The 26,429-nt window shown below is 41.1% G+C and overlaps 1 long non-coding RNA gene across 2 annotated transcripts in view; it reads right to left on the minus strand.

Moving 5' to 3' along the window:
* LOC106035494 (uncharacterized) overlaps nucleotides 1-26,429 on the minus strand; it is a 196,668-nt gene that overhangs the window by 97,985 nt on the left and 72,254 nt on the right. For both annotated transcript variants that reach the window (XR_010833937.1, XR_007166928.2), the window contains one exon: nucleotides 8,034-8,105. This is a non-coding gene — a long non-coding RNA (uncharacterized lncRNA). The remainder of the gene's footprint in view (nucleotides 1-8,033; nucleotides 8,106-26,429) is intronic.

The raw sequence follows: 26,429 nt of genomic DNA on the forward strand, positions 1-26,429 counted from the left end.
ATTAAAAATTAAAACACCACCTCCTGAGATAATTTGTCAGCATTGCTCAGGTTGAGCTCTGTAATAAAATAACTTGTCTAAAAAAACACCTTTAACCATGAAATAAGCAAGGTCACAGATGCTAACAGCATCACAGGTACCCAGAAAGCCCTTCCACACTTTCTTCTAAATCTGCACATCTCACTGGAGTTCATGTCACACCTACGTACCTTTTCTGTGGCATCAAAGCCACCAGTAAGGCATCAGGGACCTTCTTACATTTCTCATCTTGTACTCTGTAAGAAGAGCAAACACTGAGCCACCTCATTCTCCAGGCATGCCAGGTTTGATGAGTGCAAGGACATGATGGATGGGTATCACAGAGGACAAAGCAGACAGAAATAGCATATGCATCGTATGCAGCAAGGAGACAGACAGCCCAGCTCCCCAGACATCCCCAGCCCCTGGTCTGGGAGCACACAGCCTGGAGAGCATGTTTAGCACAGACTGATCTCAAGTGTAGGCAGGGAAGAGCTGCCTCCTGAATACCCTCCAACAAACACTTTCCACATCCCCTGACACAAATCATCCAAAAAGAAAAAAAAAATCTTCCTTCTTACAGGTGTCAGTGATGATTGCTGCTGGCATATAGTCCAAACACAGGACTAGTCACCTCTTTCTGGACTTCACTGTAACATACACTGGAGTTTAATTAGTATTTGTTGATCTTATCCACAACTGCCAGAGCCTCTAGAGGGAAAGAGGGTTGAAAGAACTCCTCTAGAGTTTCCTCTCTCCTCCCTCTCTGTTGTTATGTATGGGAATATGAAAAGGCATTCACAAAAAGAAAAACTGGGGGACTGCAGCAGTTCTGGAAAGAAGACAGATTTGTTTCTATGTTGGTACTCATTAATATTTTCATGTAAACCACTATGGCCACTCATGTTTCTCCAAGACCAAGGAAGAAACAGAAGTTGCAGGGGGAGATACCCAAGTGCTTTGGGTGGCAGTCTGTCCCCTTGGGTAAGCACAGGGCCACAGGCAGTAACCCCCACCCTGTACCCATCCCAAGGAACATGCTGCCTCCTGCATCTGCAGAGATCAGTTTTGGTGCTAGCTGGTGCAGATGGACATGTTATAGGTCAAGTCAGAGAGATGCTCTTCCTAAGGATTATTTCCCAAACCGTTAGCACCTGCTCCTTCATGACCAGCATCTTTGGCGTCTTGGCAGAAGTTCATCTACCATGAAGATGTCTGCAGTTCTACCCTCAATATTTCAGTTTCTGCATGACACAGGAATTGGGCAAGGTTTTTTTCCTGTCCCAGGAATCAAGATTGGGAGCAGAATGCAATGGGAACAAGGCAAGATGAACTCCAGCCTTGCACACATGACAAGGGAAGGAGGAAGGCATTTCACCAAATCTTTCCTAACTAGAAGAGAATGTATTCATCTCAGCCCAGGTGGGGAAGGACTTAGAGTGAAGGATGTGCTAGCATTTCATTAAACTGGAGTTATTCATTGCTTGTAGGAATTGAAAAGACTGCAGACAGGCAGCCTCAAAGGCATTGCTCGCCTGGCCCGAATGACTGCCGCCATCACCAGGGCTGAGCGTATCTCATGGCTGCGGTGGAGACAAAATTGCTCTCATGCAGACTTATTAACATGCTGAATATGCCACAGCCAAATGGCCTCATTCAGCCCAGAATGAAGAAGCAGTTTCACTGAATTTAATGACTGATTAATATTCATTTAATAATTCTTGCCTAAAACTGCAGTAAATGATTTTAAATTATACCATTTGGGAGACGGCAGACTCAATTCAACAGGATCACTGGGCTCAGGCTGTCCTAGTTGTCACTCTCTGGATTATTTAGTTCTTCCTTCCCTTGCCAGGTGATTGGCGGTTGTCTACCTTGCCCATTTCTCTGCCTATTTTATTTTTTTTTTTGCTTGTTTGTTTTAAAATTCACGCATCACTAAGAGGATACATGGAGGAACTGCTACTGGAGTGAGGCAATGTCCCTGCTGTTCTTCTCACAAACCTTTGTAGACAGCAGGCTGCTGCAAACCAAGAAGGACAAGCCATGCTTGATCTGCTGCCAGCAGACTCCAAAGGGAGCAATAAGGAAACCATACAGAGTAGAAAACAGATCTGTACCAGCAAGCAGCACAGCTTGGGTCTGCTCGTGTTCTGTAAGAAGACTGGGATTTTAATGTGTGTGGGTTTTGTTGGGTTTTGTTGTTGTTGTTGTTTGTTTGTTTTTTAATGTAAAACCAGAAAAAAATTGAAGAACTCTGGTGTGTCCCATAGCTCCCACCATTCAGCAGCCTTAGCACCAACACCTGCACGCACCAGCCCACATGAAAGCTAAGGTAAAAAATAAATAAATAAAAATCAGGGAGAAAAACTAAGCACCAAAATCCACATTATATTAGCTTCAAACCTATCCTTGGGGAGATGGGTCAGTGCATTGCATAAGGCATCAAATCAAGCTCTTTTACCACAAACCCACGGACCAGTGAGACCCAGCACAACGTGCCTCATCTAGAGGCACACACCAAGCCCCACACAACTCCAGTGGGGGACAGAGAAGGGCTGTACAACACGGTATCTCTGGGGGTTGGGGAGCCACGACACTTCAGACATAGCCTAGGCAAAGAAAATGATTTTTTTGGAGCTACAGACACCCCAAAGCAACACCTCACCCACCCACCCAAGCAAAGGCCCAGCGCCACATCATACTCCCAAGAGAGACCAGGTGCTGAGCAGTCTGCCCTGTACCCCCTCCAGATGGAAGAAAGCAGTCAAGAGGCAAAAGCAATGGTGTGGCAGCCACTCAAATCCCAGGGACCATTATTCCCTGCCCTGCTCCCCCCACGATCCCCACCAATGCAGAAAGCACCACCTTTCCCTTGCCGTGCTATGCCCTGGCAGTGCGGTCCCCCTCATCCAAAGCAAACCTCCCTTCCCCGAGCCTGGCACCCGGCCGGCTGGAGCCTTCTCCCCTGACTCCTATCGACATACCTGCATCTCACCAACCACAATTCTTCCCTTTTCAATTTCAATTTTTATTGATTTTTGAGGCACTCATTTCTGAGATGTATGGTATCATTGGATTATACTGTTTAGCAATTTATTTGTGTCTCTCTTTATGCACTGGATTGATTCTTTTTTCCACCGACTCTCAAAAAAAGATGCTGCCACTGTTGTTATTTGGCTATCATAACAGCTCACGTAGCCCTGAACTATTAGGCAGTGCTGCTCCAAGAAATTTTGTGCCGAGGTAATTTGGAGACTAAATCAAGTTTTATCACTGAATGAGGTTAGTGGATATTAATGGGAAGGCAGGAGTTTGCACTGAATCATTAATGTGGATAAATGGAGAGCGCCTCTTTAATACTTTATACAGTGAGTGCTAATAATGCCTGAAAATGGTGGGGAAATATTGCAAGTTGTATTTAAACACAGCAGAGAAGGAGGCCTAATTTGACCTCTTTGGTACATTAGCTGATGGCTGTGCTAGCACCAGCCATCCCTCCATGCTGCCCTGCTGTACTTCAGCATCCACATCCTCGCTTTAGGGATGTTTATGAGTTTCTGCAACTGCACTAAAGAAACACAAATGCAGCTGGGATGATATGTATATAAAGCAAATTGCTGCAAACAAACATTTCCAGGAACGTGAAACTTGGAATCTTTCTTTAAACAATGAAAATGAAGTAGCAAAAGAAATAACAATTAGAGCTAACTGTGACTGCCAGAACCTTCCCATTAACTAAATGGGAAATGTTTTCTATACAGACTTGTGCATACATTGATTGAGCTGTTCAGAAGTGCTCAGAGCCACTGTGACCTTTGTATGTGAGCGAGAACCAAGTCCCTGGGATACACAGCCTGAGCTGCCAGTCCGTAACATCCAGACTCTCAGAGGCATCTCTGTGGATGAGCCTGTGGAAAGAATGAACCTAGAGAGAGACGGACAAAGCCCAGGGCATACTTCTGCAGCTATTTAAACCGGCCAGAGCAATGCAATACCCAGAGCATTCATATGTTTTACTTACTGGAGAGACTCAGCAGCAGTTGAATCATTTGTCTGCACTGGGGTGCGCACCGCAGCTCTGCTGCTGTAAGAGTTTATGGAGGAAGAAGTCCTGCAGCAACAGGCACTTCCACTGCCAAGCAACTGTCAGCCCAATTATTCCAAGGTAATTCACACTAAGCAAGCAAAGCAAGGTACATTATCAGAAGCAGATACGCAGGTCTGAGGTCAGCCACTACAGTAAGGAACAAGCAGTCTCGGTACACAGAAGAGAGCTGCAAGAAGATGATGAGATTACAGAGGAAAAATGAAGTGTGCTTTCTGCTAGCAAAAGTTAACACAGTATTCTCTGTTTTCCAGAGAAAGGCAACTGCTAAAAGCTTACATCAACCCTCTACAATAGTAAGGATGAAGCTCAGCACTACTCACTAGCTGAAGAGACAGAGACCACAGCCAGTTATAAAATAGCATCTGCTCAGCAGCTCTCCCCTGCATAAAGAGCAAGCCTTAGAAAAGCAAATAGGAGAAAAAAGATTCCAAGAAAAAAAGAGCCCTGCAGTAGGAGAGTATAAAAAAAAAAAAAAAAAAAGGAAGCGCTGTTTGAACAGGCATCAGCCATATTGTTAAAATAGCTTAGGTCCCTTTCTAAGCAGCTAAATGAAATGGCAAGTAACCTGAAAAGATCTGCCCTAGCACAGCAAGAGCCATGCACAAGGCTGTTAACCACCCACCCCCACAAAAAAATGGACACAGGTGAGCTGGGTGTTATTGTATGTCCCTAAACACAGCTGATAAGCGAGCAGGTGACAATTTACAGATATAACGGCTCTCAGAGAGCATTGCAATGCTGTTACAGAGCTGTTGGTCAGTGCAGCACAGGAAATTTTGTGCTCTGCTTTCTTCACGTCTTTGGGATTGCCTTTTTCATTCCATGCTTTTGGTGGAATAGAATGTCACTAGATGATGTGCTATGTTTAAGAGTTTCAGAAATCCTCCTACTACTGCCTCCTATACTTGGGTAGGGTACGGGAAGCCTCAGGTACCTCTTTATCTCACATGGGTGCAGTTGGTGCTCTGTTCCTGCATGTAACACAGGCAGGTGCTATAATCAATTTCCAAAGCACTTTTCAACCAGCGCACCAGGAACGCTCAGATCCATGTGAACTACTTAATGTATGTTGTGGCTGTTAAGTCAGTAATAGTTGGACAGTTGCTAACCACCAGTTTGATCAGCAAGAGATGTGATAAAAACCTGTGATTCCCTGTAGGGAAATAGTAACCCCAGTCAGGCTAAGACCTGTGCAGTGCCTGCAGTGAGCACCCCACAGCTGCAGCTCCCTAGGAGGGCTGCTTCCTTCTGCAAACTCTCCTAGGATCAGAAAATTCAGTCGAATCGAGTTTTCCAGAAACTTTCTCAGGAATAAGTGATTTAGCCCAGCTGCAACTCACAGATCAACTCATACGGCTGAAAATCTACCACTTCATTGACTTTTCTAAGCAATAAGCTTCAGATACTGTCATATTTTATTGAATGCATTTCACAGAGTGGATTTGGAAATGCAAAGTCAAAGCCCTGCTGCTAGTCAGCTGTCGCCAGCCTTGTCTAAACTGACCCAAACTATTTCCTGATTTTAATGAAGGACAGTGCTTTAGTCAGCTGACAGTAAATGGGCTATTTCTGGAAGCAGTGACTAAGTTAAACCAAGTCAGACCACACGTGAACTCAGCTGTTCTTCACAACTCTAAGTGCAACTGCGACTCATTCAACATTTAACTAAGAATCTTTCCTGTTACTTGGGAAAATGGTTTGTTCTCTTTTTCACTTGTTTACTGAAAAGTAGTGGGAAGCACAGAAGGTAAAGAGTTAAAACAATACTAAGCTAAATCAAAGAAAAACATGAGTAGTGGAACATCACATAGCAACGAGAGAATTATGATGAAGAAATGATTACAGTGTAGAAAGGGTACAAAAGAGAACAATATAAAAGACCGAGTTATAAAAAGAATTTCATGTAAGGGGAAAATATACATAAATAGGGAAGATGCAGAGTGCTCAAGAAAATGCTTTTGAAACTGAAATCTTTGGATTTAGCACAAAACTATAATATTTTACAAATTTGAGGATATTATTTGAAGTTTTCAGAATCTTGCAAACTTGTGCAGATTGAGAAAGCATACGTAATATAGAGAGATTTAAGGCCAAAACAGATACTGACTGTGTTATGGTGGGTTTTGTTTGCGCGTTTTTTTTTTGTTGTTTTTTTTTCTCAGTTTGCTTTCTAACAGAACAATAACTGGAATTTGATTTTCTGAGTCTTCAGGATACATCCCCTGTTGATTTAAACACCCCACTGGTGGCAAATCTGCTGCTGTTTCCTTTAAGCTCTTTCAATAATTAACTACTTTCAGAGTTAAAAAAACAGATTTTATATTCAGTGCTAACTTAGCTGAATTTTTCTATTCTCTTCTGTAAGACCAAATTCAGTTTACTAACAAAGTATGTGACTTTTTTAAGCCACTTTTTTTTTTAACTGCTCTCTGGACCTTTTTTAAAGAATGAGCATTAAGAGCAATGTATGCATTTATATTCAATACAATTCTACATAGTGAGATATATTATATACATATATATTACATGATATATATTACATTACTCTTAGGAAGGCATGGAACAGGTATTGCCTGTTTGAACAGCTTTCCAAAGCTCCTGGAATGTCTTACACTTCCCTCAAGTCCTTGGATTACCCAGAAGGCTGCTGCATATTGGGCATACAGGATGGGACAAGATGAAGAACTGTCACTTCTTGGCAAATTATCACCACCAGTCTCTGCATTCCAAGATAATACTTAGTTAATGCTTAATAAAGTATTTTCAAAGTGTTTTCCAGCTTCCATTAAAAAGAACTTACTGCAGCTTGGTTATCTGATGAGACACCTTCTAGGAATGTTTTCAGGTTTCCTATCTCTCTGAGTTCTTTCCCTCCTGGTGCCAAAAGGGATGAATTTATGTTCTGGAAGGCAGGGATCTGGGTAGATGGTTGGGGCACTGCCCTTGGCAGATGTCCTGCACTCAGACCCACAACGCACAAGGAAATTGCTATCGTACTGCAAAGAGGGCAAGGCCTGAAAGCTCTGTGGAAGCAGGGATAAACCTCATGCCAGGATGTTCACCTAAAGTCCAAGCTTCAAAGGTTAGGCTGGACAGATCCCAGAAGGTAAAGGTTTCCCTACAGAGGTGAGAAGTAGCACTATCAGCTATAGCTGCTAGTGTAGACATAAACAGAATAGTGCATTTAGGTCGCAGTGCTCCATCTCCATGGAGGAGAGAAATTCCCCCCAGAATGAGGGATTGAACAGTCAAAATAATCTCTTTAGCCCTAACTGCAAATGAACCAATTTCCAAGGCAATATTCTTAGACCTGAAAAGTCTCTCTCTCTTTCATAGAAAATAAATTCAAGCTGAAATGCTACAGGGGAAAAAAAAAATCCATCTCAAAGAAAATAATTATTTAGATGTCTTAAAAATCTGGGAGGGAAACTTATTTTGAAAATATATGTTGCTTCCAAAGCAAATATTACCCCTCCAGCAGCTCCCTCCACATCCTCCCTATAGAGCGCCCAGCATGAGTGCAGAAATACTGCAAAGAGCGAGTGGGGTTGAAGGGTGGCAGAATGAGAAGTCATCGAGGGCACATTGAACAATATAGCCCTAAGTTTAAAAAAAAAAAAAAAAAACACTCACATTTGCTTGTTGAATCCCATGGAGATGTAAATGTTTTTTTCAAAGCGACACATCAGTCCATAAACAAATGGAAGCCCAAGGCTCACTCCCTTAAAAAAAAGGCACCATTCGTACCCTGCACCCATACAACCCACATGAGCAATGTCCACAAGCAGTGTCCATAAAACATTCTCCTATTACAGCCCAGGACATTACAGCTACAACAGAGCTTCTCTCAAGCTCAGCCCTTTTTTCATGCATCCAGCAGGCAATTTTACCACAGCCATCTTACCTGGAGGCAGGGCTGCAACACGACCTGCACTTCTCCTCAGGAACTGGGAGGACAGCAAGAAGGGCAGATCTCCTGCAGGAGTACAGGAGACATTGTGGGTTCAGGAGCCTCTAGAAATCATCTTCAAAGAGATGTTTTGGCTATGAAGGGGATGAAGCAAGGAATCATCTACAAAAGGCACTGCAAGAGGGGAGATCTGCACTCACCAAGCAGGGACAAGGCAGGGACAGTTGTAGAAACCAGGCTGAGCACAAACATGCATGGCCACAGCCATCTCAATTCATTTCCAGGGTAGGACCCCACCTTAGGCAACTGCCTACTTAACCCATGCCTGAAGCCCTGGTGATAGGGCCCCTTTTGTGATTTCTGGCTCTAAAAAAATCCTATGGGGTTGCCCTTTCCCTTGAGCAATTGGTTGGGGAGCATTTCCATGAGCTGGAGTCTGTGCTGAAATCAATCAAGTTAAATGGTGGTACATGAGAATAGGAATGAATAAACCTCGAGGGATATCATTTTTCATTTACTGTACTTGTTAAAAGTTACAAAACAGCAGTTCAGCAGAGGTTAGAGAAAGGACAATGCAAGAACACAAACTTTCAACCTATTTCTGAAACTGCTTACAGCTCCAGTATTTTTCAGGAAGATGAAAAATTAATAATGAAGGAAATAATAAGAATTAAAATGAGACTTTTTATTTTATTTTTGATGTCAAAGTAATAAGCTATTCAGACTTTTCAATTGCCAGCAACCTTTGCTTACAAGGAGAGAGATCCTGATCCAGTCATCCAGAACTTTTGGACAATAAAACATCCATGAACAAACACGCAGAAATGATAATAAAGAAAAGCACACAACCAGAGGTCAGACATACTTTATAGTAGGAGCTGAACTCTGATAATTCACAGTAGATTAAATTCAGCAGCAGTAGAGGCTTAGCAAGAAATTTGGATGTTAGTAAGATTTAAGCTGGGAATAGGCCTTATTCTTATTTTACCAAAGGCCAGACAGACTCATACATGTTTATGAGGAAAAATCAGAAGTGACTGAATTTTAAAGAATTAGGTCTGTAGAAAATAGTTTGGGTATAGCAGGGTCCATGGAAAATGCTGTCAAAAGTTGGAGGGCAATAACTGAAATTTTCATCAGCAACCTTCAACTTCACTTCCAAATGTCAAAAGCCAAAAAACTGTGGCTAAGAATACTAAGTGCAGACTGTGTTTTGGAGTGATATTTTTCATCTTCCTATGAAACTGAGAATTTTGAAAGTGAACAAAACATTTCAAATTTTGTTGCTCATCAAGTTTTTAAGTTAAAAACACTTGAAGGATATTTTGCTATTAATTACGCTTTAAAGTTCAATTCAACTTCCTGTGGAAATAACACAACCTCTTTGATTATGGGAGGGGGCAGAACTCTTCAGGGCAAAGCAGGAGACTCGGTAGCACGGGGCTGCCCTGTACCACCCTGGGGTGAGGCCTGCATGGCACAGTGAGCAAGGCCTCAGGCTTGGGGCCGAACAGCAGCGTTCTCCTCATGAATAGGCTCCAAACGTGACCCTGTGCTCACCACTGCCTCCCTTCCCCTGCCTACTTTCATCCACCTTACATACTTATGCTGTATAATATTCAAGGCACAAGGCTGTGGCTTGCAGAGGTGCCACCATGGACTGCTGGGTCCCACACAAACTATGAAATCCCCCAGATTTGGCCACCAGAACATGGACTCATGCAAGGGAGCCTGTGCTACCAAGGGTGCAGGCATCCTCAGAGCAGAGAATTTCTTCTGGCAACTGTAAACTTCACATGGCGGAGGCCATCTTGACCACTACTCTGAAAGACGTTATCTCTGCAGACCAAGAAGCCTTTTCTGTTTGCAGAGCCTGGCCACCATACCCATACCATCGTGCCGGAGGCTCGGGGCTCCTGTGCAGGGGAATCACAGCCTGAAGTTTTCCAGTGATGGGAAGGAAAGGGATTTGCTGGGCAGTTGGGCAGTGCTGCCTGTCATTGTTAGTAGCAGGTGCCTACTGCTGTAGTCACATGCTGGCAGAATTAAATTACAGACTGCTAAAATCGTTACCTATTCCTGTCCATAGCCTGTTCTTGAGAGGCAGTTGCCGCTGAAGAGACGATATAATTTTGATACCTGCTTAATTTGTGTACCTATATCCTGTCTGACAGAATGATTTCTCTGGCTGTATAAATGGATCCATGTTCCTCTCAATTGGCATTCACTCTTCTCGCTGCAAGAGCACCGTCTGCCTGAAATCTTTAGAGAAACAGTTCATGGGGAGCAGTTAATTGTGATCTCTCTCAAAAAAAAATTATTCCCTATTTTTCCTCTGACAAATGAAGACATTGTTCCAACAATATTTTCCTTCTCCACTGACAGTGCTAAATATTTATATCGTGTGCCTCCTAGAAATGCTCATCACCTCATGAATAAGCACCGGGCTAAAAACGAGCAGCCTCCAGAAAGACGCAGGGTGCAGCTGACCTCTTCACACTCCTTCCACATTTTAAATACCAGGTTCCCCATGACAGCTATTTAAAATCAGCACTGACCCTGATACCTGACCTGAGCTTTTTGTGTTGGCCAGAAGACATACTTAAATAGGCCCATCTTGGCAGTATGCAACAAACAAGCCCAAGCCTTGCATTATAAAATGTTACAACCCAAGCCACTTATTAAAAATACAGAATTAAAATTAAGGTGTTGTTGGTAAACTTTGGTAAACATTGCCTATTTCTGCCAGTTCCCGTTTCACTGAGCGGGTTAGCATCGGCGTTCTTCTTTGCTCCCCTGGTTTTTACAGGTTGACCTCTGCGGCACAGAGGTTCTGTAATTTGAAGAAGGTTCCCCTATTAACTACGAGGGCCTGATCCTGAGACACCCCCTTGCTGTCAATGGAAAGGCCTCATGTTTGGCCTCATATTTTCTGAACATGCATTCAAAACCCTGCGCTCTCAGCCTTCCAGGTGCCTTTTCACCCAAGCACAGGTTGGGCCTGGAGCTGCTCAGCTCCTCTGTGAGGCTGCCGCCAGCAGCTGCAGCCAGCAGGGAGCCTTCCTCCCCAAAGCAAAGCTTTTACACTGCTGCATTTTAATTTCAAGTTTAAAAGAAGGATTAAAAAAAATAAAAAAATATGATGGCTGCTGATGTTATTTTCACCGTTTACCATTTTTATTCTTCTGCAATTTAGGATTATCTCATGCACCAGGAAACAGATGGATCAGCTCCACTTCTGTCCAAGCTCCCCAAGACTCCATCAAGACGAGACAGCACAACCATTTAAGAAGATGTCAAAATAATCATACAATTACATTTATAAGGTTCCTTTGTTGTAGAAAGTATCAGAAAGACAGCCAATTTACCGTGGGAAAAGAGCTTTGTATTCTAATTACTGCAAAGTAGGACTCAAGCAATAAGCAGACTAAATAGGTTTTCTCTTCCGGGAGGTGAGTATATGAGCTGATGTGGAGATTTTTTTGTCACATTAAGGAATGGGTAAGACAATCGGCTAAAACTACACCACCCTTCCCAAATGGGACAGTCTCCCACACATTGTTTAAATGGCTATTTAGTGTTTTTCTACATTTTAGGGTGATTTTCTCTTTTGCTTGTGCAGCTGTAATTATCGTATTTACACCATTCTCTTCTTTCTCCTTTCCTTTTCAAACCCCCAATTAATGTGTGCCCACCATAAGCCTTCATGAAGTTGTCAGCTTCTGTGTCTGCCGTTAATACAGCACTGCTTTCTTGTCCTTCACAGGGATTTTCAGTTCTCCAAAATCAGTCCCCATAGAAGAATAGAAGAACTGAGTAGGCTGTCACAATCTCCCCTTCAGCTTTAGCCCTCTTATTATCACATGAAACTCCCATTTGAAATTAGGCCATCAATATTTAACTTCCATCATTACTGCTGTGGAAAGCACACACTCCCGTCTCTTGTTTGCTTGCTCCCACTGAGTGCCTCTGGAAATGATTCCTAGGACGCCGGGTAACAAGCACAAGCCTAAGAAAGGTAAACAAAGTCCTACATAGCGTCTCCTAGAAAATAATGTAAAAATCCCCCACCTTCTCTGCACAAGCAATTACAATTCCACTGTGTGACTCCAGAGGAGCGTGTTTCTGCTGCTAAAGAAATTTCTACCCTATTTCTTTTATAGAGGAAATAGCTTATGTGAGCCAACTCCTCCTAAATACATCTCTGCAAACTGCATTGGCACAAGTTTGGTAACCCACTGAACAGCATGAATAGGACCACACTCCTGAAATCCATGGGAGCCCACTCAAACCGAGCCCACAGCAGGAGCTCAATTCTGTCATTTAAAAATACTGAAAGTGCTCAGCAATTGAGTTCTATTCCTCAGTACTCCCAGTACCATTTTCTAGATGGAAAGGAACTGAATACTTCATGTTTACACAACTGCTTTATTTTAATCCCAAAAACACTTATTGAAGAGAAAGAAAAAGAAAAAAAAAAAAACTCTTCTCTGTGGACAGAAAATTTTATCAGAAATTACAGACTTTGCCAAGATCTCATCTGTACAACATTATTTGATTCTGTGTAAAGAGGAATCCAGCAGAAGTGTTCCTAACAGCATTTAGATCTCAGATAAATGTGTTTACTTATTTATTTTCTTAAAAATTAGCTTTTAAATCTTCTCAGTTGCCCATCACTTCCCAACAGCCTAGTGGAGCTTCTGGTTTATTTAAAGGTCTATCACCACCTGTCAGTGCAGCATCAAGAACGTGCTGTAGTGTGCCATTAGTCCTGGGCTTGGATAGGACAGACAAGTTTTTTTAGTAACTGTACTGTATTAATGCCTTGTTAGAGTTTCTTATATGTCTCCTGCTAATAGGAATAACCTCTGGAGCAATAGCAATTTATCCATACATCTAGCTCACACTGCTTGTCACAGCTAGTAACAGCTGATAACCCTCTTGGGCTGCTTTTCATCTTCAGTAGAAGCGCTCTCATTCTAGAATACATTATTTTAACCTGTCAGAGTACAAACAGGACAATTACTTAGACCAATGTAGGCTGAAAGTGTTGATAACTAAAGTTAAATCCAGCATTGTCACTCTAATGTGTTCGTGTTAAACCAAGCACAATGAGGCAGCTTGCCTTCTCAAATGAAAACATTTGTCAAACTCGCTAATTCAAAATCGACCAAGTACAGATCTCTTGATTTGCACTGCTTGCTGACAAGCCTAGGAAAGCAGCAGTGGAAACAGTGAACTGATTATTGGGGCAGAGAGAGAAAATCACCAAGCAGGAAGAACCAGGCTGGCTTGTGTCTTTGAAGAGAGAACTCACCAGACCCCAGCAATGATGACAGCAACCCACCCCTGGCACTCAGGGATAGAAGGGTTTTGTAGGATTGGCACAAAATCCAGGCCTACTCCTGAATACTCAGGATCAATATCTGGTCCCTGGGCATTTGAGTCCACAACACCACCACCACCACAAAATTAATAATAATAATAATAATAATAATAATAATAAAATTAATAATAATAATAATAATTTTAAAAACCTGCCTCTCCCCCATTTCCTACTGGTGCATGCAGCTATGGGAACAGCAGCATCACTTTGCTCAGCAAACAGCCAGCAGTAAAACTCCAGCCCGCACACTGCATGCAGTTCACCTGCTCTTGCTATCTGGTTTCATCAAAGAGAAAGGGCAAAAGATGTCAACACCATTTCCCTCCCTGCACCCCACCCTTCCTACAGCACCTCTGTCTTGCTCACCCCATGGGCACAGCATTTCCTGCTAAGCAGAGTCAACAGCACTGCTGCTCTCTAACCTTTCTGCGTTCATCTTCTGGGACAGCCTTTGTGTTCTTTCTCAGATTTGACCTTATCTTTCTCCTCTGGCTCCTTTCTCTTCTTATTCAAACCTTACACAAACTCCCCTGAAATCACCCTCCCTGAAGTCTCTGCTGACCAGGTCTGGGGATTTGTCCAGCTCGGCTTCCTTGAGCATTCAGCTGCTTTGATGCTGCTGACTAGAGCTGCATAAGAAATAAATATTCTACCTCGCCTATTTAAGCATTAAGCTCTTGAGTTCTTTTGGGGATCCAGCTCAGTTCAGACTGTGCTGAGACCTTGCCACATCCTGCCTGACAGCATGCAAGAAGACCTTAAAGAAATGAAAATCCAATTGCCCTATCTCAGCCTCACCTAAAGAACAATATAGGTGGTATAGTGTTCTGTTTTACACCAGAGGCCCAGGGAAGAACAAAAAAGAATATTAATATAGTTTAAGCAAAACCGTAATGTCATGTATGTCTTTGTATCAAATTCTCACAAGCCACTTCATATCAGCTAAAAACTTTTATTACCTATTAGCTAAAAGTAAAAATTAAGATGAAGTAAAAGGATTATTTTCTTTGTTTCCACAGGATGGACCATGGCAGAAAAACAGGTTTGCTCACAATCTGGACCTGGGACCAAGCTGAATTTTGCACTACCTTGTTATGCTATGCTTAATCCCACATAAAAGTATTTTGAAATTTTAAAGTGTAAACATCCCAGCTGAAAATAAATGGGCATCATTGTTTAGATTCCTCTTTTGTGTAATTGCCATAAGCTGTTTTTTCCTGTAATTCTTAGCACAGTTTTCATTTCCCTGTGATTGTGAGCAAGACAAAGCTTTGCTCCTAGTGATCTGATAAGTAATATGAAAATTCTGAATTGAAAAGTATCTGTAAACTTATTGCTGATTGTTTTCCTGACAGTTTTTCAATGCCCATTAGTTATGAAATGATACACTTTTTATAGTTTCCTCAAGGATATCCCATCTGTAATTTTTTCCAATAGTTTTATTTTTCAGTATGCAACTACACTGCCTTACACTAACCATATCCTTCAATCATTCAGGTGGCGACACATCTTTTTGTAATAGATTGAGCAAGTAATTGTAACAATGAACATATGTGCAGCTAATTTTTTGGACCTCAGAATAAAACCTTTAACCCCTGCTTTTCAGTTACACTGCTTAATTGGAAGAACAAGAGTGAAAATTAATGACCATACAAGAGCCATATGAAAATAACTTGAAACAGAATATAGCAAAAATACAGCCATCAACGTAGGAGGACTGTGGTTCAGATATTTTCAAGCACAAAAGGGAATGAAATGCTGGTTTGGTCCCATTTGGTGTTAATACTATCAGTACCACTCCACTGATGAGACTGACAGAAAAAATACGATTTAATAAGCCACAGTCCATTAAAAGTCTCATATTTATTAGATGTTGAGGCTAACAACATAAATGTTTAAAATGTAATCAGAAAAGTTAGAGATTAATTCATTGAATATTCCTCCTGCAAAAGCCTGAGCCATAGAAAACGAGGAAATATGCAGGATTTTTACATATAGCACAGATTCTTAATGCACAGTAAGCCAAACACTTGACAGATAGGTTAATATATCCTTCAAGCTTCTCTTTGCAGTTTTCCTCTCTTCTTAAACTTATTTTTATATAATTTCTCTTCTTTTTCTAATTTGTAAACACAATTTCAAAGTCTTCATTCAACTCTTTGCTATGAGTTGTTCTTTAAAAGGCCAAAGTCCTTATTTATCACTCTGTAATTCTCTTAACATCTACAGCTCATTCTTTCCTATTATTTGCTTCTACATTTTACTAAGGATTAAACCCAAAAGTATTATTTCGACAAGAGACAGACAATTTTCCACTATTGCATTCTTCCTACTCATTTTAGAACCTCTAAGGGTCTCTAAGACCTGTCTGAAATTACAGCCAGCAGTTCAGCAAACCAGGGAACTAATTCCCATCCAACCTTTGCTAGCTTCAGTATCTTCCTGCACTACAGGCTGTAGGCTCACTGAGAAAAATAAATAACCTATATACCTGTCAGAAAAACTTACCAATGTACCACCACCATCATTGCACTGGATAAATACACCTAGAATGTTCTTTAAATAAGATTTTTTTTTAATTTAATTCCGTATAGTCCATACTTATGTCATTTTAACACAGAATCATCTTAAAATATCATTTTCTTCCCAATTTTTCCTTTTTATTTTTGATAATAAGAAGAGATATATTTATTTACTAAAAAGTATTGCTATCTAAGATCCAGTAAAGGCCTAAGCACAATGCTATATTGAATATAGTGCTAAAGATCAGAAGTCTTGAAATCGTTCTTGTGTATAGCACATGCAATGTAATGAAGAACACAAGGCTGATAACTGCAACAAAACCTGGAACAAGCAATCTCATCGTGGCATGATGGGGTACTGAAAGCAGTTATAAATGGGGGAAAATGCTAATAAACAACAAATGTAAAAGAGAGAAGGTTGGCAGCAATACACTTAAAGCCAGGAATGACACAAAATTAATATGGGAAGCAAAAGGACAACTGAAGAAATCAATGCTTAATAAAGCTAAAGACAATAAAATTAAGCTTATAAAGTGTGTTGTAACAAAGAGTATCTAACCAACAGTTACTGACCCATTACCACTATGGAAATGATAACATTGTCAATAATACTGCAGGGAAAGACAACCATGTTCAATAAACACTTCTGTTCTGTGTTTGGGCTAATGCCAGATGATGTAACCTTATAACAGATCAATGCTGATTAAATACTTTATTTTCCAATAATAATTAATTGATAAGGATGTTAAATACCATCTCTTACAATCAGAATCTTTACCCAGCAATACAGATAATTTATATCCAAGAGCACAAAGGCTCTGACTGAGGAGTTCCTGTCGTCATTTCTAGTCAGTCTTGGACATTCACAAAATTCCACGCTACAGTAAAGTTGCTCTTGTCTCAATATTTAAAAAAATTTAAGCACTATGAATGGAATAATTACGGGCCTCACAGCAAGTAACCAAATTGTTAAATAAAATAAAATAAAATAAAATAAAATAAAATAAAATAAAATAAAATAAAATAAAATAAAATAAAACAAAACAAAACAAAATAGAGATGATCCAGGATTTACCTAATAAAGAATTAACAAAAAGTACTTCAAGCAAAACTCTAATCAATGAACATCAATTCAAGGAGAAAAGATATTTTTGCTTTGTGTTGTATAAGATTACAAAATTATTTAATAAGGATAATAGCCCTGACTAAAAATGAATTCTCTTACAACATTTGGCAGGGCCTCCCACAGCATTTTGGCAAAGAAAACAGACCAATCCAAATCTACTGAAACTGACATTACACACGTTTCAAAGAGATGCACGTGTTTCCACTGACTGGAGAACTGGAGAAGCTCAACTTAGATCAGCCTAGCCAAGATGAACACCACCTTACCTGGACAGGTCCTGTCCTCCCATCTTCCTCTCTTGCCGTCTTCTTACCCATCTGCACTCCATATAGTGCACAGCAAAAGCTGTGGATCACATTGAAGGAGATCATTTGAATTTCAGTGCAATGCAGTTAAAATACAGCAGGGCTGAAAAAACATTCTCCAAGTGATACTGAATTTATGGACAGGGGCATTGGCGAAGTAAGAACAGAGGCTTTGCTGTAGGACTTTGTGGATCAATGTACAAATTGTTATTCTCATTGTTCAGTAGAACAATTACTAAAATCCATTTGCCGGTAAATGTGCCTTGTCTTGTAAATCATTGGGTCATTAACCTTAACAATGTCAGTGTGTTGTCACTATCCAATTCAATTAAATTACTGACCAAGGTAATACCTAAAAGCACATTTTTGAAAAGGGGATCTACTATTATGTTATTATCTATGCAGACACTTAACGATATCTTAATTTTGGAATTAAGAAATAGCAATATATCCTAAAACTCAAGTAATATATTCTAAAAGCCAGGTGAAAAGATACACAAACAGGCTGAACAGAAGGAAATGAGAATGGAAAGGTTACAGAAGGAGGAAGAGGAGATGATAGAGTGAGAATGGAACACAGTACTGAGCAATTACCTCCGAAGGGTCATGTTGTGCATTGCTATGTGCCATTTTTCAATGTTTCTTGAGGTCAAAAGACAGGGACACAGGATTTTCTCTTGCCCATCAGTTATTTTATCTGGCAACCTGCCTTAGCAAATGTCCAGTGCTGCTGTATCTAAAAAGGGGCACTCTCCGCTGTGCCAGCATGTAACGCCAGCAGTGAATGGCAAGGGTGAGGAAAGCTCGTGTTGACCTTTCCAGGCCAGCAGCAAAGCACAAACCCAGTAGTCTGTTTAACTGGGTGCTGGCAGAAAGAGCAGCTGCTGATTTCCAGTTTCATCTGAAAAAAACAACCATATGTGTGACACATGAGGGCTGGTAAAACTCTTCTCATCACGCTAAGAAGTCTCATTTATATGTCTTTCTTCTGCGTGCTTCCATGAATATATTCTCACATTTCAGGTAGATTCTCAGCCACACTTCAGGGAAGAGAATTCCTGAATATATATATATATTTTTTTTTCCACTCCTTTTGTTTTCCTCCAGTTTTCTCTTCTACCCCAAAAAAAAGAAAAACCACAAGGTTTCTGACATAAAGGCACAAACTGGCAATCTCAGTGAGGTAGCTTGATTACTATCATTTATGTCTCTTGCTTTTCCGGGGCCCAGGACTTTACCACACTAGGTGCTGTAGAAAACGCAAGCAGAAAGGACAGCCCCTGCTCCAGACCCTGTCAGAGAGACACTAAGGGGTTGTGGGCAGATGGCTGGAGCGTGAATGGAAGCCATGAGACCATGTTGGCCAGTACATCAGTCAGTAAGCAGCCTAAGCGCTGACAGGCTTTTTGCAAACTCAATGGTAAATGAGCTTGCTTGACTCTGGGGTCTCTGGTCAGGCCAATGAATTGCAATAGAGAACTCAGGTCTATTTATTAACCTCAACAGTCCTGCAGAATGTCCTTGCTGACATCGGTCTGCTGAGCTGGAATGCTTTACCTTGAACGTATCATTTCAAGGTAGTCCAAATTATGGAGGGCTTCCTCAGGGACATCCTTGGGAAGCAACAACACAGCATTCACATTAAACCCAGTAAGCCCAGAAACAGCAGCCACTGACTTTGGAAGAACTGTTGATCGTGAGGCACCTCTGAAAACTATGCTTGTCTTAGCAAGTTTTGAGTTAGGCCATCGTGGTTGTCCTTGCTCTGAAAGGATACACAAATTCCAGACTGAAACAAGGTGGTATTTCTCTTTCCTTTTTTTTTTTTCTTTTCAAAACTTGTACAGGGGTCCCTGTGCTCTTGAGGACACACAAAAATGATACACAATGCCATGTGGGTTCTTCATATTCTACAGAAAACATTTGTTCAGGCCTCATAGTGGGGGGAGGATGATGGAATGAAAGGAAGTGAAAAAAAATCAACTCTCCATTTTATATAACTGCAAATTTTAACCAAATAAATGCATTCTACTTTCAGTACAAGTTTTATCTTAAATGGTGAAATGAAAATGATTCTATCAAATATTTTCTAAAAAGTTATTCAGACTACAAACAAAGAAAATAGAACAGAACTGGAAACGAACTAAACTAAATCACCTGCAAAACTTCTCTTTATTTCTATGGGAGGCACAGCAACTGGAATGGGCTTTAAGCATAACAGCTCACACAAAAGGTAGAGTGCTGCTTTGTTAATGGAATTGCACTTCGGATCATGAGCCGAATGGATGCAATTTTATGTGAACTGCACACACGAAAAATTCCCTCAATAAACATATGGAACATGAGGCTTCTTTTCTCCTTACTTTAACTAGGCAGCAGGGAAACATTACAACCAAGGAGTAGATATCAGCATTAGAAGACTTATAGGATTGCTTAAATGGGAGTTCAAAATAAAAGAGAAGGCAGACAAAATAATTGAGCAACATAAGCTACTATAATTTTCCTTATAGGTTTTCTCTTCTTTCAGAAAGTACTAACCTAGACACACACGCATTTTTGAAATCATATTTTCTGTTCAACTATGGAAGTCTTTTCTGGATGCATTAAAAGAATAATATATCCTTTAGAGTCTACTTCAAGAGCTAGAGGTCTTTGAGGAGGAAAGCATATTTATAACAGAGGAGCATAATACCTGAATAAAGAGACACAAGGCTTAAATAATGCTTTGTGTTTTTCAGTGATTTTTTTCAGATGGAAGATAATTAACTAGAAACCACTGACATTAACAATATTGGACTTGTATTACTTTCCATGCTTTGGAAGCTGGATTTGACAGCACACTTAAGAGCTTTTCAGAAAGCTCCTGTTGATAAACTATTAGATTTAAATCCACATCCCGTTTTCAGTTAACTATTCTCATCGGATCATCTTTTAAGTAGTCCCAGCTTGCAACCCTGCTGGCAGTGACTATTTGTTTTTAAGAGAGCATCTCTTTTTAAAACTTACCTGGCACTAAGGTGCTCATTATGTTGGAAATCATAGGAAATAAGGACAGCAGTTCTGGACCTAGAAAACACTGGCTGTCATTGCTCTCCTGTTTCCCAGTGCCAGGCCTCTTGGGGATGATTGCAGCATGATCCTTAAACCCATGTCTTTGTCCATCAAACCTTGCAAGGAAGGCTTTCAACATCACCAAAGCTTGCTGAGAGATAATAACTCATTCAAAGACAAAGTGCAGCAGCTTCCAGAGATAGATTTTCTTCACAAAAGTTACACAGATACTCCAAGTGCTTTATCGCTGTTTGGAGGAAAAAAAAAAAAAAAAAAAAAAAACTGTCAGCTGCTGCAGTTCCAAACCCTCCTTCTAGAATTCCCTGGAGAATTAGTACTTTACTGCAAAGTTAACTTTTTACTGCCCTTCCCTAGCTCCAAGCTGCATTTTCAACTTATCATAAAGGTCTGCCAGGAACGGCTTCTGGTTTGTTCCTTCCACTATGACTGCAAATTTATTAAAACCTCCAAGACTTCCCAGTAGGGAATGTGAAGGGTGGTACAGGTGCGTAAAATGCTAGCATCCACAGCCTGACAACCCAGATGGGTAATTTAATATTACAACCACATGGCTCTCAAGAGTAAATCTTGTATTTCTATAATGAATGTTTTCAAAATCTTTAAATTATGCAAAAAGAAGTCTATTCTGTCTCTCTAAATGCTAAGAACTAGAGCCAAATAATTGGAAGCTATTGATTATTGCTGAATTCTCCACGCTTTCAGCAGCGCTGACATGCATGCACCACGTAACGCAGCCATGAATACCAACAGCCATAGTCTGCCTTGGTTGTTCATAGGGTCTTAATTGCAACAGACCACAAGGACCTCACATACTTAATCATCCCGATAAATTCTTATTGCATGAATCATCTTATGGATTAGCTTTCAGTGCTTGTTCTGATCTTTGATTTCTACAGAGGCACAGCCACACTCTGCCAGTCACTCACCAGCAGATTTCTCATCCCAGTCCCTACCTTTCCTGGGTTCTTGTGGTTTCCAGCAGCATGGGGTTTGCAGAGCAATCAATGGCTGTAACAATGCTGAAATGACTTTATTTATACCTGTCTCTCTTTGCCTCTGACACCAAAGATAGTGCCAAACCCTTAGCAAAATGGTACTTTCTAAAAAGACCAGAAATAACAAGGCTATTCCATACTCTGTCCCATACTAGAATTTTGGTTTTTTGTTTTTTTGTATATCCCAGCTTCTAAAAAGTTTCAGAAAAAGTTCATACTACAGTGACCTGCAGCTAGGCAAGTCTGCTAATATTTTAATCGTGGATATCCAGACTGTACACAGTACACTCTGGAAACAATCTGGGAAATCCTAAAACAACCTTTAAATATGAACACCAGGAGAAGCTTACTGGCTACTGTTAAGAAAATCTTGACCTCACTGAAATGGCATTATCTTAGCTGAACAACCATCTCAGAGTCTTTCTTCTTCCCAGAAAGGCTTCTTTTACTTGGTAACATTTTATTTTTTATTTTTACCAGGAAAATGTGAGCACTCCAAAATTCTATATAAGCTTAAAGTACAGTGTGATCTTTGTGTCCAATGGTTGCAAAATAAATCATTTTCTCATCATTTTAATGAGAATTTATTCATATTGAGTAGAGACATTGTACAATAGACATAATGCAAGCATGCACGAGTGATTAGGAATGTCGCCTCATTTCATAAATACATTGTAATTAAACAAATGTCAGCAGTTCAGTCTTGTGCAGAGATGATCTGACAGCCGGTGAGAATCTCAATTGCACGGTTCAAGGTAATTCTGGGATCTTGTTATTGTTTGCAGTATAATTTTTTTCTTTATGCATTTTACTCTAACAACCTCTTAGCAAAATTGTACTCGTCTTCAATAAACATCAGCTCTAATAGGCATGGATGTATCATTATGAAGCCTTGTTCTGCATCACAAGTGAACAAGGTGAGGTAATCTTATTGACCACTTTCCAGACTAGAAACCCAGTTAAAACCCCGATGCTTCTGAAGATATTCAAGTCACAGTCTAAAATATTCACTGTCAACTGGTTCTCAGGGCAGCTCTGTCCCCAGAGGGAGAGCAGTCTTTGCTGACCTGCTTTAAATTCTTCAGCTCGTTGAAGCTGGCAGATCACAGGAACTCTAACAAAAAGCCATATTCCGGCACTATCAGACATCAAGTGAGAAATGACCACAATACCTTTTCACAACGGGATTCTCAATTACACAGGACAGCAAGGCTCTGAATCTCCGCGACTGTTAATGCAAGTATTCACGTAGGCCAACCAGCAGAACAGCAGACCATGGTCAAACTCCATCTGCAGTAATACCCTGTGTTGCACACCAACCAGCAAGATGCACTGTATGTAGCCACCACAAATCCAGACTCCGAAGATACAAGGAAAGACCAAGCAAGGTCCAAAAATCCCTACTCACTTGCTAGCTCTGCAAGAAGGACCTTCTCCTCTTCCTCTTTCATCTTCAGGTTCAGATCCAGAAGTCCCCACTCATAACTGGAGAACATTTCCTTGCCTGACCCTTACCCTGCTATCAGCTCCATTCCCTTGCTCATTGGTTGTTAATCACAGGGCAACACAAAGGAGATCTAGATATGCCTGACAGAAAAGCCCATGCCCAAATCCCTGCTTCCTTTTATCACAGTAGTTTGAAATTTTTAACAATAGTAAGACATCCAGTAGAGAAAGGACTTGGTATATAACAGCATTTTTTTTTTTTTTAAACCAGGAGCATAAGAGTTAAATCATTCCAGTCAACCAGCATTTTTTTCTGAGCAATGGCTCAATATAACCATTAGAGAGTCTGGATATACAGAAAGCAGTGCAGCTCTGCGCTGCCGTATGGTGCCCATCATATTTGTCTCCTCCTGTGCTCAACTTTCTTGTGCAGATAAAAGAACAGTTAGCAGCTCTTTGTTATATAAATGTCAGCCAAGGCAAATAGAGTGGAAAGTTGGTGGTCAGGTGTAGGTGGTTGAACATTGCTAAAAAAGATTAGGTACCTGATAAAGGAATGGTATTTACCAGCTGCATAAGGTGTTGGGGAGAGGTATTGTTCTCACAAAAATGGCTTGAAATAGGTTCCTTTTGTTTCCCCCAGGCTTTTCAGCTTGGCAGGAAAGGAACCCACTGATCTCCACAAGACAAAGAAGATCCTTGAAATATTTTAAAGCTTGGCTGAACCCTCAGAACCTCTTCCACAGTATTGCTGAGCGATGCTTTTGTGCTGAGACCAAAATTGCAGAAACACAGCTTTCTTACAGGAAGTGAAATTTGTCACGACTGACTCAAGCATCCTACCAAACTCCCCAGTTTCTCTGAAGAAGATTTATCAAGTGTTTGTAATTATAAGTTGCCTGCGCTGCAAATCGCTCCAGAAGACAGTGGAGCTCAAATGCCTGCTCTCAATGTCACAAGTCTCCAATGAATTGCGAGAAACCTCAAGCACCTTCTGTGCAGGCCTTCAGGCAGGATAAATTACAATTGTTCGCTCCAGACAGTGGAGCTATTCTGATTTACATTATAGGAAGATCTGCTGCCTTGCATGCGACAAGTTTAAAGGGAAAAATAGATCGTCTCACATGCCCCTTATCTCTGTCTGAACTCTTCAGTTAAAATACATTCTTTGATTACATCTTAGAGACTGGTTTGAGCTTATTTGTGTTTATTTGGTCTTGCCCTGTCCTCTTATATGGATGTGCAGCAATGGCAGCTGCAGAATCACTGCAGTGGGGAGCAGGTAAGAAGCTGCTGAGTGCTTCTGTGTCCCGTGGTTTTGCTAAGGACCTGTTTTTCTATGTAGCGTGACATACGCTCCCCTGTCTATGGGCTAATGTCCCAGTTCTTTGCAAGTAGTCAAGCAGTGCACATACCCATCCAGGAAAGCTTTTACACTAACTCAAAAACAGGACCAGCGTAAGGACTGCAGCAATGTGTGTTTGCAGCTCACGTCATGTGTGCGTGTTGTATAACCACTTGGGATTCTGCATATAGATGCTGGAAAACGCAAGCATCAGTTCTTTTTTGAATGGGCCTCTCTGGGGACCAGCCATTTCACAGCCCGGATAGACTGTTCACTGGTGGGCCAGCGCATCTTTGATCAATGGGTCACATTTCTTCTTTACATGTCATTTAATTCCTTACCACGGCTTATGACTGCCCAAAATCCGATATAAAAAGAATGCGTTTGCATAAACACGAACGCTTGAATAAGTACCTCAATAACATCAGGCGTCAACTCCTCACCATGAGGATAGCTGGTAACTAATTAAAAGCTTGAATGAACAGATGAGCCAGAAACCATCCTCACGCTTTGTTGAACAGGCTCAGGCATCAGGCTGTGTAAGAGAAACTTTGATCCCAAGTGCTCCAGTACTAGACAGAGGCAGCTCATCCCTGGAGAAAACAAGAGCACAACACTCAGATCCAGTCCCTTATCGTGCCGACAAGCTCTTGCCTCCTCTGATGATCCTCTGGAGATGTGGAAGGGCCTTTCCCAGCCTGAAAAGGGGCAATCTGGGGCTTGGGTGTTACCAGAGCCAGCATCCTGCTCTGCTGAGCAGGGCTCCAGAGCAGTCCTTCAGGACTACATGGCAGTGGGAGGAAGGCAAAGCATCTCTTTAGTTTTGCAAAGTTCCACTGTGGAGAAACACAAGGTTCCTATTTGGCTGCAGCAACTCTGCACAAGCTGCCACCAACAGAGGTGAAGGTCTGGCCCTACAAGCCCCAGTTCCATGGTCATCATATTTTTGCTGCTCTTTGGCGCTGCTTTTAGGTCAGCCCTTCTTAAAGATCATTGAAGCATGACACTTACATTCAAATGACTGGTTTGGCAAGCAGAGGACAGCACAGGTTTTGGTGCGTGCCATACGAGCTTGTGCTTAGATACTGTGTGGCAGAAACTCAACCTGAGGCCGATTCACCTCTTACTCTAATTAGCAATCTGTGGACTGTCTGCACATGCCAAAAATCACACTTCACATCACAATACAAACCTAACCTAGAGTCTGCACAGGAGGGGTTGAACCAATTTTAATTAAACCAGTCTCCAGAACAACTTGACTACATTTCTTGTGTAGGCATGCCCAAGAAGCAAATGGATTGTAAAATTGCTTGTTCTCATTTATTATCAATTTCACGTCAACAATTGTTCTTAAGCCCTAACTTCAGGAATCATGTTATTGACCAGGAAATTCAACTTTTATATTTGTTGTAATCCTTTGTTTCAAAGAAAGGCCAAAAAAATAAGATATTCTTGAGTCCCGCAACTACTCAAACTTACAAGCAAATTATCCAACATGAATTGCTTTTCCTTTTAAGAAGTAATTATTTATATGCCAGTCCCATGACATACAGGAGCTGTGCCCAGTATTGTTGGAACACATAGGTAAGCAGGATGAAACTAGAATAAAAAGGAAAGAATGTCCCCACACCGGGCATCTCTCACAAGGAGACTGAAATCCCTCCCTACTAAACATGATGACCAAAAACTATCCTGGAAACGTCTGTGGTGCAACCACAGCCACAAGTGCAGTGTCTCTATGGCACAGGGACACCGAGGCTGAGCTTGTAAATGGTCTCCTGCCTCCTGGTAGGGCTGCTGCCTGCCCACGTGCTCCTGTAATTCTTCCTCCCTATGAGCTCGCCCTCATACTGAATGGACACTAACCCTGTACTGGACAGAGGGAAGAGCATCGTGCCCGGCAACAATGAAGTACCTGCCATCCCACTCCGAGACTGCTAGCACAGAGTTAACAATATCTGTTTGAGCTGAGAGTGTTTATGCTTCAGCAGTTCCATTAATAGGTATTAAATAACGCTCCTTTAAGCTACAATGCTGCTGCATAGGGTTTCAGCTTCATCTTTATGGATGCCTTGTCATAATTTCTAGAATTATAGAACTTCCTGCCATGCACCTACATATATCTGCAAGGTTACAAAATAGACAAAGATTATTTTTTCTGCCCAGAACTAGCAGAAATGACTTTTCATTAAT

The sequence above is a fragment of the Anser cygnoides genome, chromosome 10 (assembly GCF_040182565.1).
Source record: "Anser cygnoides isolate HZ-2024a breed goose chromosome 10, Taihu_goose_T2T_genome, whole genome shotgun sequence".
NCBI classification, from domain to species: domain Eukaryota; kingdom Metazoa; phylum Chordata; class Aves; order Anseriformes; family Anatidae; genus Anser; species Anser cygnoides.